The 16,638-nt window shown below is 32.0% G+C and overlaps 1 pseudogene; it reads right to left on the reverse strand.

The window, feature by feature from the left end:
- Positions 1 to 14,250: 14,250 nt before the first annotated feature.
- LOC145953843 (secreted RxLR effector protein 161 pseudogene) lies at positions 14,251 to 14,944 on the reverse strand (annotated as a pseudogene).
- Between the last annotated feature and the right edge of the window lie 1,694 nt (positions 14,945 to 16,638).

Genomic DNA, 16,638 nt, shown 5'->3' on the forward strand with positions numbered 1-16,638 from the left:
AAAATTAACAAATAAGTTAATTGATTAATGTAAAATGACATATTATTTTGGTACACAGGATTGTCTTTAGAAAATTGTAGTTGTTGCCTATAATCGATGAATGTATCATGATTTCTTTGACGCCTTGAATATATATATATATATCAAGGACTCTTGCTCTTTCTAATTAATTCCTTGGAAAGAAGATCTTTAATCTCCTTTTGGCAATGGTTGACAAGTTCATGACTCATCTGGATAGGCCGAGTTTTGGTTGGGATTTGTCTATCGGTAAAATGCTTTTCGTAAGGAAGACTAACCATATGTCTTTTCCTATCCCAGAAGGCATTAGGAAGATCAGAGCATATGTTATTCTGAAAACGATCATGAAGACTCATAATCTTTTGTTTGATTTGAGGTTGGGAAAGCTGGTTTTCGATGTGTTTGAAGGATATTTCTTCTTTAAGAAAATTGATCTGATTGAGTTTTTGGTCGATTTGATTGAGACTCCGATGGAGAGGTTTGTTGAGGAATTTAAAAGTAATTGTTTTCCCTAAGTGTTGGGTAGAGATACCCTCACTAGAAATGTTAATAGGGAAAATAGATTTGATGAATGGTGTTCCTAAGATTACTTCATTCTTAAGATTTTTTACTAGGAGAAATGGACCATATAAGGTTATTTATAAGTTGAGGTCAATGAACCATTTTTACCCAGAAAAACTCTTTTTTTTTTCTAGTTCGTGGCGTTGTTGATGACTTAGTGAAAAGTCTCTCTGGGTGTGTTCGAAAAGAAGCAGCAGTTGCATGAGACTTTTATATCCTAGATAACTGAAACTTTTTCTGATAGCGTGGTTCAGCATGACCATGACAATCATAGTGAGGATCATGATTCCGACCATAATTCTACTGATGAGGACGCCCTCTTCAATGCCTTGATTAATCAGTGTAGCATCCAAAAATTCTATATTGATGTTCCATTCTTATCGAAGACTTTGTCTTAAACACAATTGCTCTATTTGATACTGGAGCTGATTCCAACTGTATTTTGGAAGGAATTATTCCGACCAAATACTTTCATAAAACCTCTGAGAAGCTTAGGACTGCCCGTGGTTCACGGCTTGAGATCCAGTATAAGCTTCCTTCGGCAATCATCAAGAATGACAACCTCCAGGTTGAAACTTCATTTCTCCTAGTAAAAAATCTTAAGAATGAAGTAATCTTAGGAACACCATTCATCAAATCTATTTTCCCTATTAACATTTCTAGTGAGGGTATATCTACCCAACACTTAGGAAAAATAATTACTTTTAAATTCCTCAGCAAACCTCTCCATCGGAGTCTCAATCAAATCGACCAAAAACTCAATCAGATCAATTTTCTTAAAGAAGAAATATCCTTCAAACACATCGAAAACCAGCTTTCCCAACCTCAAATCAAACAAAAGATTATGATTCTTCATGATCATTTTCAGAATAACATATGCTCTGATCTTCCTAATGCCTTCTAGGATAGGAAAAGACATATGGTTAGTCTTCCTTACGAAAAGGATTTTACCGATAAACAAATCCCGACCAAAGCTCGGCCTATCCAGATGAGTCATGAACTTGTCAACCATTGCCAGAAGGAGATTAAAGATCTTCTTTCCAAGGGATTAATTAGAAAGAGCAAGAGTCCTTGGTCTTGCGCAGCCTTTTATGTTAGTCCTTAGAACAGGGAAGAGCGAATTGATGGCAAAAGTTTCCTAAATCTTTGCGATTCTGTGCCTTTTCTTTGGCTAATTGTTTCTGGATTTTGTCATCCTGACAGATTTTGAGGGCTTACAAATCCCAGGTTTTCACAAAACTTTATGATGCAGAAATGTAATGCAAGAAAGAACAAAAATTTAATATAAAATAGTTGTATTGATTGAATAAGAAATACAAAGGCAAGAGAGAAGGAATATATATATATATATATATATATATATATATATATATATGTATATTGGAGATATGTTTTGAATGAGAATCTCTTACTTGTTGTGATTTTGTAAATCTTAGTATATACTTTTGCCCTTAATAATCCATAAATCATGATATTTATGATTATTATCATGTATGGTCTTGTAATTTGTAGTGCCTTACTCTACATAATGTCAAGAAATAGATTATTAATTGACCACTTACTAAGGCGGGTTGGTTGGCTTAGAGGTAATCAACTTGGGGATATCAATCTATAGGTGGTCAGCCTAGAGAGTGTTGAGAAAATAATTCAAATTTTTAAATTTAAATATTTAAGATATTTCTTGAGTTTTAAAATATATTTTAGTTATTTTAAGATATTGTTTAGAGTTAAAATATATTATATTTATTTTAGGAATTTGTTTTCTCTTTTAAAGTTGGGGTGTTAAGTTAATAAATAGAAGCTTTTAAAATGAGAATAATTACTTGACCTGTAAGGGGTCATCGCCCTAAATGAGAGAGAGAGTTATTAGAAGGGGGATTTACCAAGTTGTAGTAGAAAACTTGTGAATCAAAGTTTACCAAGTTTTACTTGAAACTTTTGAAGGAGGATTTACCAAATTTCGTCATAAAATTTGTGTTGAGAGTTTCCAAGTCTCATTTGTCATAAAACTTGTGAGAGCAATTTCCAAGTTTCAAGTCGTAAAACTTGAAGGGAAGGTTTTCATAAACAAATGTAATACATTTTGAGATAGTGAACATTCTTATGGACATAGGCTTGAGTTGTCGAACCACCTCAATAAATTTTATGTGATTTTTCTATTTCTTTATGGTACTACCTTGTTTATGTTCTCTCATCCTTATGCGTAAAACAAAAAGATTTTTTTTCCAATAAGGAGCTCTACCACTGCGTGGTCAGACTAAAAATGGTCATTGGCCTACGAAGGTAAACCTTAAAGGTGATCGACATAGAGGTGATCAATCTTGGGATGATCGATCGGTATGAGACGTAGACAACAAATTTGGAGTCAACCTCACAAATGATAGAGCGAAAACCTATATCCCAAGAATTGGACAAACCATGAAAGATATCCATGAGCTTGGCATGAAGAACAATGAAATAGTCACAAGATCTAAAGTAATTCGTTAGCCAATAACCCTGCTCATTAGGAATAATGCCACCAAAACCTAACACTCCATGATTACCAAGGAAACTATCATCTAAGTTGAGCTTAAGTAAGAGAGTGGGGGGAACAAACCAACAAGCATAAAAAATATCATTAGTTTCAAGTGAAAATATTTGTAGTCTACAAAAAAAAATCATAATGAGAAACAATAATAAAGTTAAGCAGACTTTATATAATGAGAATAAATTATTTGTAATGACATTATCATTAAATGAGATCATAGTTTTTCACCATATTTTATTAATACAATATATCTTGATTATGAATCAGGGGTTTAAAAAATTGGCCATGAATTCTTAAAACAATCTCAATTTTTTTTTCATTTAAGAGGATCTCTTCCTCCAAACTATTAAATATAAAACACGCTATGGTTCACATATCTCAAAGGTTAAAAGCGTGAAAAATTGAATGACGTTACCAATAAGTAGTTATTGCATTAGTTTCTATATATAGATCATGATACATGTAATAAAGAAGGCAAGTAATAACATAGAAGTACATTCTTTTCCTTTCATTATTTTTCTCCATTTCCTATTAATGACGAAGGAAAAGCATTTTTCTAGCTTAAAGGAGAAATTTTGCCTCATTGATTCCAAGATTACAACAAAATTGTTTTAATTTTTTTACAATAGATTACAACAATTATTAAAAACATGAAAACAAGATTTATGTAGATTGACACCTTAGTTCAATAGTTGCTCGCAACAATAGATTTCTTGAACAAGAAAACCACATGAATAATGGTTTTTATGGTGATTTGGGAGTGCCATAATTGAAGGAAAACAAAATCACCTTAAAGTTTAATCCACATAGAGAACACTTTGGTCAATAATACCTATAATTTGATCGAAGTCACTAGGCTCATTTCAAATGGATCACAATCCAATTTCAGTCACAACATTGGCTTTGTTTGTAGGAATTGAATAAATCTTATTCCATCACACCCTAGTCAATACCAAATTTAAAATGATTCAAGTGAAGGTCACCTAAAATGATCATGTTGAGGAGGTCAATTCACCTCACGATCTCTTTGTTGGCTTTACTCCATCTTGACCTATATCCCCCATATTATATCTGCCATGTAAATCCATAGACGAGAAATAATTCACTACAATTTATCTTAGGGATGAGCTCATACATAAGCTTTAGGTGCATATTGATGAGTTTAGGCAACCTCCAAAAACATTTTTCCAGCTATGCATGATTTGGAACAATGTATCTAATTGTTAGAGCATACATTGGCCAAAATCAAGCACCACATTAACTACATCGACCATGCTACAAGGAATCTCAATACATCATTATAACCCACAATTAACAAACATTGTACCCCTATTAGTTAATATATAATAAGTAATTTTTGAAACAAATTTTTTTATATAAAACAACATAATTTCCTTAAATAAAATGCCTCAAAGGTAGAAGACTCACATTTGTGTCACTTTCATAAAACAAAGTTAAATAAATGATTCTATAAGGTTTTCATAAATGAAACATCGTATGATAATATAAGCTAAAAAGAAAAGGAAAATAAGTTGGCACTCTAAAGCTATATAAGTATTGAAATCCAAAACAAAATGCCTCTAAAGAGAAATAACATAATAAACTAAAAGAATAAATCATAACACAACATAAGTTCTATCAAAAAAATGGAAAGCTGAACTCCACTAGCCTTGATGTCACATCCTATTAGAGCACAACTCAAGAAACTATCACAAAGCCTGAGCCTCATCATCAATACTAACCTTTTGATGATCTACACTTGCAAATGGTGTTCAACCCACAAAAATAAGAAAACACAACACAAAGGGGATGAGATACATCTCACTCATGCTCCCGATTGTGTGAAATAAGGTTGGGCAACCGCAAGCAAAACATAAATATACTACATAGTCTTGCATAAATATCATTCAAAATAGGCATAAGATAATTAGGATTAATAATAGAAACAAGTATACTTATCAACACACTCATAAAGTAACTATCAAATGTGAGATTCAATGACTAAAGATAGTTCTACATGCATGTGATGTGGCACCATTTAAAAACACATGTTGCTCGAAGGCTTATAAAGTGATCTTGAAGTACATGCTAATGGAAAACACCTAGCTAGAAGTGCCTGACGCCCAACACTTTCACTAAAGGTAAGGCATACCAAGGTGTGTCAATATAGCGGTGTAGTAAATTTCACTCAATGGATACAACGTGCGAGACTATAGCTTCCAAATCTTGTTGTCCTCAAGGTCATGCATCCCTAAGATCACAAGGGGTCGATCGACCTTCCCTGACAATGTATTTCACACCAATACTTAGTCACAATCTCACTTTTATGCACATGATGCATGTCACACAATAAGGCTTAATACAAGTGATAGTGTTGTCGAATCACTATAAAAAAAATACTAGATTTTTTCCTTAGATTTGTAATAAAGGAAACAACCTAGGTCATTCTTCTAGAAGACACAATTCGATTAAATCCGAATTTATCATGAAATTGTTAGGAAGGGGCTCTTTGGACAACGAAACAATAATTGAATATTAAGAACATAAATAGAAAATCAATAAAAAAAATTTCAATCGAAAATTGTATCAATTTAAGATTTCAATCCTTGTAGTGAAATTATCATGGTTCAACATGTAATCCAAATTCAATCAATCTCAAATCAACACAAACATAATTAAAATATAGATATACATTTAGGTTTATTGAATTTTATAAAAACATGAAATGCAATCACGATTTCACAATTTTTGTGAAATTCAAGAACAATGAACATTTGATTTAGGTGATTTAAGTTATTTTAGATCTAGATCTAGGTCCAAATATAAACTTCAACCTCATTTTTTGAACTATTTGAAATGAAATCCATAATCATGATAACAAAAAATATATCAAAAAAAGATAAGAAGGCAAACAAATTTGTACAATAAAATTAAATTGGGAACTCAAATTTTATCGTAATTCATGAAATGTTAAATCGATTGAACAAAATGGCCACACATCTCCATTGAGTTGTTGCATTCAATTCGTATAGAGTAATTAAGAGAGAAAATTTGCATGTAAGAGAAATAATTTAGAGAAATTTACAAAGGAAACAACTCTAAAATTTGAAAAATGATTAAAATTATGCATAATAAGTCTCATAACACCTATTAATAGACCAATATAATGGGCCTAACCATAATATTTACAAAACCTGACTCATTGATTAACTAAATAACAAGGTTAAACTTCTTATACAATAAGTTCCTAAAGCAAACCCAAAATAAAGTGCAAAGGCATAAACTTGTAGCACATTTTAGGACTCTAAGACGTTTGAATTGGGTGAAACTACTAAAAAAGGAGTTGTAGAGCTCTCTCTTACCTTTCCAGTAACACCAAGAATGCATGATTCTGAGTTTAGGAGCTCAAGATATGGCTTGTGCAAGTCAACATGTCAAAGTGGACAAAAATGATGAAAATTAACTAGAATTTAGAATTGAAAACAAAATAGCTAACTAAAACAAATCTCAACTAATTCATCAATTTAAGACACATGTAAATGTCAAATAAGCCCATGATTTGTGATTATGAATTGTATTTTTAGATCTAGATTTGAATTAGATTAGGATTTGATTAATTCAATCTAAATGTGTAACGACCCGACAGGTCACCACACTCATAACCGTAACACACCGGAAACACTAGACAGAATAGAACAAGATATAGGGAAATTTTTAGGTAATAGCAGCAATTACAACCATCAACAATTCATCCATAAACATCCTGTCAGTTATTACCACACAGTTTATCAATACACACAAAATGCGTCGTCACGCATATCACCTCGGAGATCTCCTACAACACCTCAGCCTTTCGGCCTACAACACCTCAGCCTTTCGGCCTACAACACCTCAGCCTTTCGGCCTACAACATCCAATATCAACACACAGTACAACACAACTATACAGCTCAACATATCATCTTACAACAATGTACAAGTGATACAACTCAACATAATAACTTACAACAATATACAACTGGTACCACTCAACATATCAATAACATTATCTACTAATCATCACATCATATCCATCATTTTCAACTCAGCTCAACAATCTATAGTACAACAATATTTTAATTCAACATGAAAATCATCAATAACAGCTTAAAACAGCATGATCAACAACTTCACAACGTACAACATGTTCAACACATAATATGACCCAACCATCTTGTTTACAACTCATCTATCTTGACAAATTACTCACCCAAACAACACCAATCAACCTAAGCACCTAAAACAACTCTCAACTTAACCAAATCACTAAATGTGAAATGGCAACCTTCACATAAAACAGAACATCATGAGTTATACTACTCCTACCATACTCATCCTTATCTCATATGAAAGATAAGAAGATTTCCTACAACTCTCATGAAGACACCAAGTCCTAATTCCTTCATCTACCTTGTGAAAAATTCTAAAAACCGCAACAGCTATAACCAATGCTGGCAGCTTGACCTCTCTTCACTAAAACAGCCATATCGGGAGTTCTAGAACTACTTTTTGGGTGATTCCAACGCCATTGGAAAGCTAAGACCCAAGGATACAACTTTCATGCAGACCTTGAGACCAAATTCGGTCATCAAGATCCACCGCTGCAGCGCTCAATCCAGCGCTTTAGCTGTAACTCTCTGCCATTTCATTTTCCCTTCCACAGCCATGGCTGCAAATCCACGGCCATAGCTGCAAGTTTCTGCCACTTCAATTTTTTTCTCCACAGCTATGGTTGCAAAACCACAGCCATGGCTGCAAGTCTCTGCCATCGCGTTTTTCCCTTTTCACAGCTATGGCTGTGAATCCATGGCTATAGCTGTAGGTTTCTGCAAGTGCATTTTTCTTCCACGGCTATAGCTGTGATTCCACGGCTATAGCTGTGAGTTTCTGATCTTCCAAAAACTCCATGGATTTCACCTCTATTTTCACTCAAAACCTCCATGAACATACAATCCAAGGACCTACATTCCATGCTACAACTCAAATGCAATACTACCAACCACATGCAACCCAAAAACATCAAAAATCACCACATGCATGCATCCAAAACTCAAGAAAAAAAATCATCAATGTTCAACCTTCCATCAAGAAACCAAAAACCCCAACTTTACCCACATGCAACCAACACAACCAGAAAATCCCCAAATTTTATCCAACCCCGAAAACACCCAAAAACACATTTTCCTTCAAGACAGCCCATGAATCAGCCAACATCAAATATCTCATGAGTTTCTAAACTCATTTCCAACCAATCCAAGCGAAAACTAGCTTCCCTTACCTCTAATTGAAGATCGCAGCTTCCAGGAAGAGGAGAAGAGAAGAAGGAAGAAAATGCTTGAAAGGGGGAAGAAGATGAAAGGAGCTCCGCACGGGTTAACAAGAATCCCAGCCTTCAATCAGCGTCTTCAACCACCAAAACCACAGTTCAAGAATGAGAAGGGAAGAGTTTTAAGAGTAATAGCAAAAAAAGAGTGAGAGTTGAGAGTTCGGGGAAAGGAAAAGGAAAAAGGAAATCGGGTCTCACAACAATCTAAATGAGGCTTAGGTAATTAATTAATTGCCTAAACCAATACACTTACCGTTCCTGAATTTCTAGAAATTAGGAAATATGATATTTCTAATTATATTTTTGTGAGATTTTTAGATCTAGATTTAAATTTACATTCAATTTAAATTTGTGCTTATAAGAAGATGCTTGAATTCTTCTTTTATGTTAAATTGTTAAAATTTTACTATATTTACTATAAGGATTGATGTGTTGAATTAATATTTTTTCGGTTGAAATTTCTTAATTTTTACCATTGCATTCTTAAATTTTTGTGGTTTTGTTTCGTTTCATTAAAATTTGCTATCTAACATTGCATAATAATTAGGGATGGCAAAACGGGCCAGCCTGACCCGTTTTGGCCCGACCTGCCATTAGCCCGCCAAAAACAGGCCGGGCTGGCTCGGCCCGCCAATGTAAAACGGGTTGGGGATGCTGGCCCGCCCCGTCTAAGGACGGGCTGGCGGGTTGGCGAGCTAGCCCGCATACAAATTTTTTTTTTAAAAAATGGAAAAAAATATTTTATGTTCAAATAAATTTTTTTTGCTACAAATAAATAAATATAACCATATGAAATTAAAAATGCATACATATTGTACATAATATATGTTCAACAAAAACAAATTACAAACTTAGAACAAAATCAAATAGAAATTAGTCCACTTACACCAAAATCAAAACCAAATTATAAACTTACAAATTACTTATAAATTAAATTTTTTGATAGTCCACAAAACAAGTTCAAATACAATTAATTAACTTTAAATTTTTATTTTAAGAATATTAGAAGCTCTCTTGGAAGTTGTCTCTACTATTTTTCTTAATCATCTTCATCCTCATCTTCTATATCAAAATAAAATAAACATAAAAATAATTAAATTAAAAAAAAAAATGCATGCCGACCCGCTATTTGGCCTGGCGAGTTGGCGAGCTTGGCGGGTTGAAATGATGGGCCCGGCCCGCGGGCCACGACCCACTTTGCCATCCTAATAATAATTTCTTATGAGAAGAATGATTTAAGTTGATTCTTATATTGTATATTTAAGAAAATCTAATTATTTTTTTATAGTAATTGAGCAACACTATATCATATACAAAGAGTTTTGAGTTTGAATTACGTTGCTATCATTATAATTCATATAAATAAAAAAAAATTAATTTCAGTAAAATATATTCTATTAACTTTGATGGTAAATATATTGATTAGTATATTAGGTATCACTAGATGCAATATCTAGAGAGACACGAGCTAGATTTTGTATTGTTGTATATCACTAGATGCAATATACAATTAATATATTGTATGTCACTACATGCAACATTTCTTGTAGTGCATTCACCATCTCTATATATTTATTTTAAATATAAAAATAAAATAAAAATAAAAATAATATAAATTAAATAGGTGGTTTATAATGGGAGAGTAAGTGATTTTGGATAGTTATCAAGGTAAAAACATATTAAAAAAATCAACACGAAAAAATATATTACTTTTATATATCACTAACAAAATGATACACTTCGTATTTTTCTGTTGTTTTAAAAATATAAAATAATAAAAAAGATGATGAAATGAGGGTGCAAGAAAAATGTATATATTAATTGAGGGTAAAAAAAATATGATATCAAAACTATTTGTTATATATAGATGGTAAATTATAGATATATAGTTAATTATGCTTCCATATTGACTTTTGGAAAAGGTTCTAATTATTGTCATATGCGATGATAGTTAGGTCAGTTGGGATATGTTGCGTATATTCCTTATCAATAGGGTTCACCAGAATTTAGCCATTTTTAAATGCAAATGTTTTAGTCAACATAGCTACCTTGCATTCTATCTAATTTAAGGCATTACTATTGGTGATTATAACTATAAACAAGAAGGTAGATTTTTATTAACCCTTATAAGATACTAATGTAGGTGTTATCTTTTTATTATTGTCTAAAAAATAAAAACAGTGCTAATTAAAGATAAAAATCAACTATGTATATATATTATTAACTATTTTTTTTAAAGCATTTATACTAGTGGGAAAATAGGTGTAATATTTTTAATAAAAATATTTGAATAAAATTTTAATTTCATTGATAAAATGTCATCCTTTCATATTTAAGATATTTATACTAGTAATGAAAAAATACTTTGTTCTTTTGTGAAAAAAAATATTTTTAAAATAAGTTGGTAGTTATTATTTTTTAACTAGTAGTTATTATTTTGTATATATATTCATTTCCTATTTTATCTTTAGATATATTGGTGAAAAAAATAGAATATAAATAAAGCGGTATAATTGTCTTTTAAAAAGTGAATACTAAAAAAAAATATTATGGTCATATATTGTTATAGATTAGTGAAAAAAAGACATTTCTTCCCTCTTAATTTTTTTAAATTAAAAATAAATGAAAAAAAGGATAACTGAGTAGTTAATTATGAGTGGTTATTAGAGAGCGGGAGGTTAAAATGTAAAAGATTATTATTTTTTTAAAATTTTTATTGATTATTAAATTTAAATGTTTTGTTTTTTAGATTTTAGGAACAAGTTTTAAGGAATAATGAAACAAACATCGACTTGAAGCAAAGTTAACTACACAGATTATGATAATATTATTCTTTATAGACCTTGGGCCTAAGCATGATAACGGGGTGGGATGAGGTGGGGTGAGTTTTACGTTTCTCGCCCTTGTTCTCGCAGATTTAAATCATCCCCGTCCCTGATACCCGCTGGGGGTAAAATTTAGGTATCTATCTCTGTTTCTGGTGAGGTTTGGGTTTGCCCGCCTCGCCCCTGCTCCCACTTTTTTTTTATAATAAATATGAACAAATTTTTAAAAAATAAAAGAAAAAAAAATAATACAAATTTTTATATATAAATATTTCTAATTTTGATTTATTATATATAAAAATAATTTTTTAATTATATTATTAAGCGGAGTGGGAGCGGGTACGGGAGCGGGGCGGGGCGGGGCGGGTATTAACATTCCTGTTCCCGCCCCCACCCCCGATTTTTTTTTTTTTTTTATCAATCGGGAAAAACCCGAACCCGAACCCGATAAACACGAGTTTTCCCCGTCCAAATCAAGATAGGATTGAACGAGTATCCACGGAGGCGAGTTAGATTGCCATGCCTACTTGAACCTTATATACGGGAAATCCAAACCATATTAGGTTCATATAATTACAAATAATATCAATATGTTGAGTAATCACTTTTTTTTTTCAATATTAATTTATCTAAGAAAACTGCAATATCCTTCGAAAGAATAAAAAAAACATCGTTCAATTGGTAAAAGTTTAACATTTTTTTTAATAATTATATCATAAAATAATTATTTTATTTAATATTTTATAATTTAAATATAATTCGGAATACATTTCGACATGTTATTTTGGACGAATTAACCTTTTCTTTTATGTAAATCAAAATGATAACCTAGCATTGGGGTCACCCTAATCTGCTTAATTATTATTGATGTATCTGATTTATATGTCTAGGTAGCATGGAAGAATGAACAAGGTGGAAGGGACACAAGAAAGCATCTTCTTCCCCATCCAAGTTTGTAGAGTGAAAACAGATGAATTCAAAGCAAAATACATATATGATCTAACAGAACACACATTTGTTTTAAGTTACACACGTGAATTAAATACTGCCTTTTAAATTTTGCTATGTAACAATACGTAAATTTTCTCCTTATAAACTACATTCAACTCTTATATAAATAAAAATATTATATCGTTACTTTTTTTGACAGGGATATCATATTGTTACTGAAAATGGATAAAAATGTTACTGAAAATGTATATATTAATTAAGGTCTTGTACACCTCAATGTAGTTAAAAAAAGATTTAAGTGATGTAAGTGACATATTTAATAATTTTATGTAATGTATACTCAAAAGTTAATTCTATACCAGATAAAAACTAAATTTACACTAAATTTAAAGGATTTGAAATTTTTTAGTCTGAATAATTAATTCGTATTCTTTTTCTAGTAGTTGGCCTAACGTATATATGTATATATATTTTTTTCTTCTGATATGCGAACGTCATCAAATATAACATTACCATGTCAAAATAACAAATGTCACCCCATTAACGACCAAGGTTATATTATACATCTATATCCAACCCCACGTGTTGTTATCATATTGTTCCTCAAAATATTATATTACATGAAAGTTTTGTCTAGGATGTGCTTAGGTAAATAGATTATTACAATATCCATGGATGAAGACATATTACTTAACAGAAGATTGACGTGGAACAAGAGTAGTGACTCCCCAAATTTTATTTTGTACAAGCAAGCTTAATCTTCAATAACGACGAGTAGAACATGATGCCGGCGCACATAATAAGCTTTTGGAGAAAATAAACATAGAGTAAAAATACTACATCACACTTAAAATAAAACAAATATTATCAAAGATCGATATATTTGTTAGTATAAATAATTTGATATTTATTTATTTTTAATTAAAGTTTGGTCTCTGTTTTAAGTATAAAATCGTAATTTGAGGTACTATTGTACTTTTAAAAAGTAGACTTAATGAAAATGAGTGATAAATGAAGTTAGGCCTAGGCAAAAATTTTTGGCCGATCCGAAACTGACCAGACCGATGGTCAGATTAGGTGAAGCGGATTGATTTTCAGGTATTTCAGATTTTTTCGAATGCAACTTTTGGGTCCAAACGGGTTTGAACGGTCGGATTTGGTGTTGGAATTTTCTCATCCGATTTATGTAAGTTCTATGATTTTCCAATACACCAATTATAGAAAATTAAAAGATCTTTGAAATTCATGATACTCACATAATAATAAGAAAGTGTGTACCTTTCTCCATAGTAGAAAATTCCTTTGATCCTTAGAGTACTTTGATCTTCTTGAGAAGAGAACCAAGATTTCACTCCCTTTGACTTTTCTTTCTACTCTCTCTATCTTTCGTGATGACTAGGATTTAAGAGAATACTTTCTGTCAGGAGTGTAGACCTTGTCTCACATAAGTGGATATTTATAACCCCTAAAGATTGTTATTTCTAGCAAATAACAATTATTCTCATAAATGCTCCATTAAACCCATTTCTGGTTTAGTCTTTAATTATTTAATTATTTATTTATTAGTCCTTTATATATCACATATTTCCCACAAGAGACATAATTATCTTACATTCTCCTACTTGACTCATGTGACATTTCTCACAACGGACAAATAAATAAATTAATTAAATTAACATAATGCGCATTAAAAAGGTTAAATCATTTTATACATTGGGTTCATCATAATTTCATATTTAAAAATATGAACTAATTTGAGTCATGACAGTTGTACATCAGTTTAATCGACATAGTCCCTTCCATGTACTACAAACAAGTCTTCTTCTTAATATGATCATTAATAAGGAGCACATACTTGGTCCAACTTTATATCTTTATTCAAGATAACACCTGTTTACATTACTCTAACAGAAATATGCATAAAACCATAGAAAACAGGTACTCAGAAACATATCATTGATGAACTCAAAATGTCAATCACTTAATATAAAATAAACATGATACTCAACAATCATTAGTAACAATAATGCCCATATTTTTAACATGCTCAATAAATGTTTTGGGCGGTAATCCCTTAGTTAAAGGATCAGCTATCATAAGATTTGTGCTAATATGTTCTATTGACACTCTTTGTTTCTGAACTTCCTCCTTCACGGCAAAGTACTTTAATTCCATATGCTTAGCACCCTTAGAGTACTTGTCGTTCTTAGAAAAAAATACTACTGCAGAATTATCAAAATACATTTTCAGCAGCTTAGCAATACTGTCGACAATTCCAAGCCCTGAAATAAAGTTCCGCAACCAATTTAGCCTGAATTGTAGCCTCAAAACATGCTACAAATTCAGCTTCCATAGTCGATGAAGCAACAACTGTTTGTTTTGCACTTTTCCATGATATTGCTCCTCTAGCTAAAATAAATACATAGCCAAGAAAGGATTTTCTTGAATCCACACATCCAGCAAAATCAGAGTCTGAATATCCAATCACCTCAAGGTGATTAGACCTCCTATATGTAAGCATGTGACACGTTGTTCCCTGTAAGTATCTCAGAACTTTCTTTGCAGCTTTCCAATGTTTCATTCCCGGATTACTTTGATATCTTCCTAACATTCTAGCTGCAAAGCTTATATCTGGTCGAGTACAGATCTGAGTATAGATGATACTCCCAACAAATGATGCATACGAAATTACTTCCATTTGTTTTCGTTCCAAGTCATTTTTAGGACATTGAGTGAGACTAAACTTATCTCCTTTCTGAATTGGAACGGGCGATGCTGAGCACTTTTCCATCCTGAATCTCTCTAGCACTTTATTGATATATGCTTTCTGAGACAAGCCTAACAGTCCTTGTGATCTATCTCAGAATATTTCTATTCCTATCACATAGCTTGCCTCGCCCATATCTTTCATTTTAAAGTTAGTAGAGAGAAACTTCTTAGTCTCATGAAGAAGACCAAGATCATTAGTTGCAAGCAAGATGTCATTAACATACAGAATTAAAAATATAACTTTACTCCCACTGACCTTCAAATATATGCATCGATCAACAATGTTTTCTTTAAATCCAAAGGAAACAATGGTATCATTAAACTTTAAATACCATTGGCGAGAAGCTTGCTTAAGTCCATATATTGATTTCTTTAATTTGCACAGCATGTGTTCCTTTCCTTCAACTGAGAACCCCATTGGTTGGTCCAAATAAATATTCTCCTCCAAATTTCCATTTAGAAAGGCGATTTTCACATCCATTTGATGTAGCTCCTAGTCATAATGGGATACTAATGCCATGATAATTCTAAAGGAATCCTTTCGTGAGACGGGTGAAAAATCATATTTGTAATCAATGCCTTTTTTTTAGTAAAACCCTTAGCAACAAGTCTAGCCTTGTACCTTTCAAGGTTGCCATCAAAGTCACGTTTAGTCTTAAAGATCCACTTACAACCAACTCTCTTGCAACCTTCTAGCAATTCTACAAGGTCCCAAACATCATTTTGTTCCATGGATTTTAATTCATCTTTCATGGCATTTAACCACTTTTCAGAATTATCACAACTTACAGCTTGTGAAAACGAAACTGGATCATTCTCATTAATACTTGAGTCAGTTTCTAACTCATGTAGATATACTATATAGTCATTTGAAATAGCTGATCTTTTTTCTCTTTGTGACCTTCTTAATGCTATTTCTTGTGGTTTTTCTACAATAGGTTCATTATGAATCATGGGATAATTATTGTGTTACTCTTCTTCATTATTGTTTGACACAATAGTTAGAGGAACACTTACTTTATTGCCAGAGGCATAAGTCAAAGGAACTTGCATTCTAACTTCTTTGACTTCCACTTTCTGTGGAATTGTACTCCCACTAACTTCACCATTTTTAATGAACCTTGCATTTCCAATTTCAACAATTCTCATATTATGATTAGGACAATAAAACATATATCCCTTTGATTTTTCTGGATAACCAATGAAATATCCATTGATTGTTCTTGCATCCAATTTCTTTTCTTGTGGATTATAAATCCTTATTTCTGTCTAACAACCCCAAACATGTAGGTGCCTTAAACTAGGTGTCCTACCAGTCCACAATTCAAAAGGTGTCTTTGAAACTACCTTACTAGGAACCCTGTTTAACAAATACATGGCAGTTTTCAAAGCATACATCCACAAATATATGGGTAAAGTTGAATTACTTAACATACTCCTAACCATATCCATTAATGTTCTATTACGTCTTTCTGATACACCATTTTGTTGTGGTGTACCTGACATTGTATATTGAGCACAAATGCCACATTTCTGAAGAAGTTTAGCAAATGGACCTGGGTGTTGCCCAGTTTCATTATATCTTCCATAATATTCACCACCTCTATCAGATCTTACAACTTT

The sequence above is a fragment of the Cajanus cajan genome, chromosome 1, assembly GCF_000230855.2.
Source record: "Cajanus cajan strain Asha chromosome 1, NIPB_CcT2T_4, whole genome shotgun sequence".
Taxonomy (NCBI): Eukaryota; Viridiplantae; Streptophyta; class Magnoliopsida; order Fabales; family Fabaceae; genus Cajanus; species Cajanus cajan.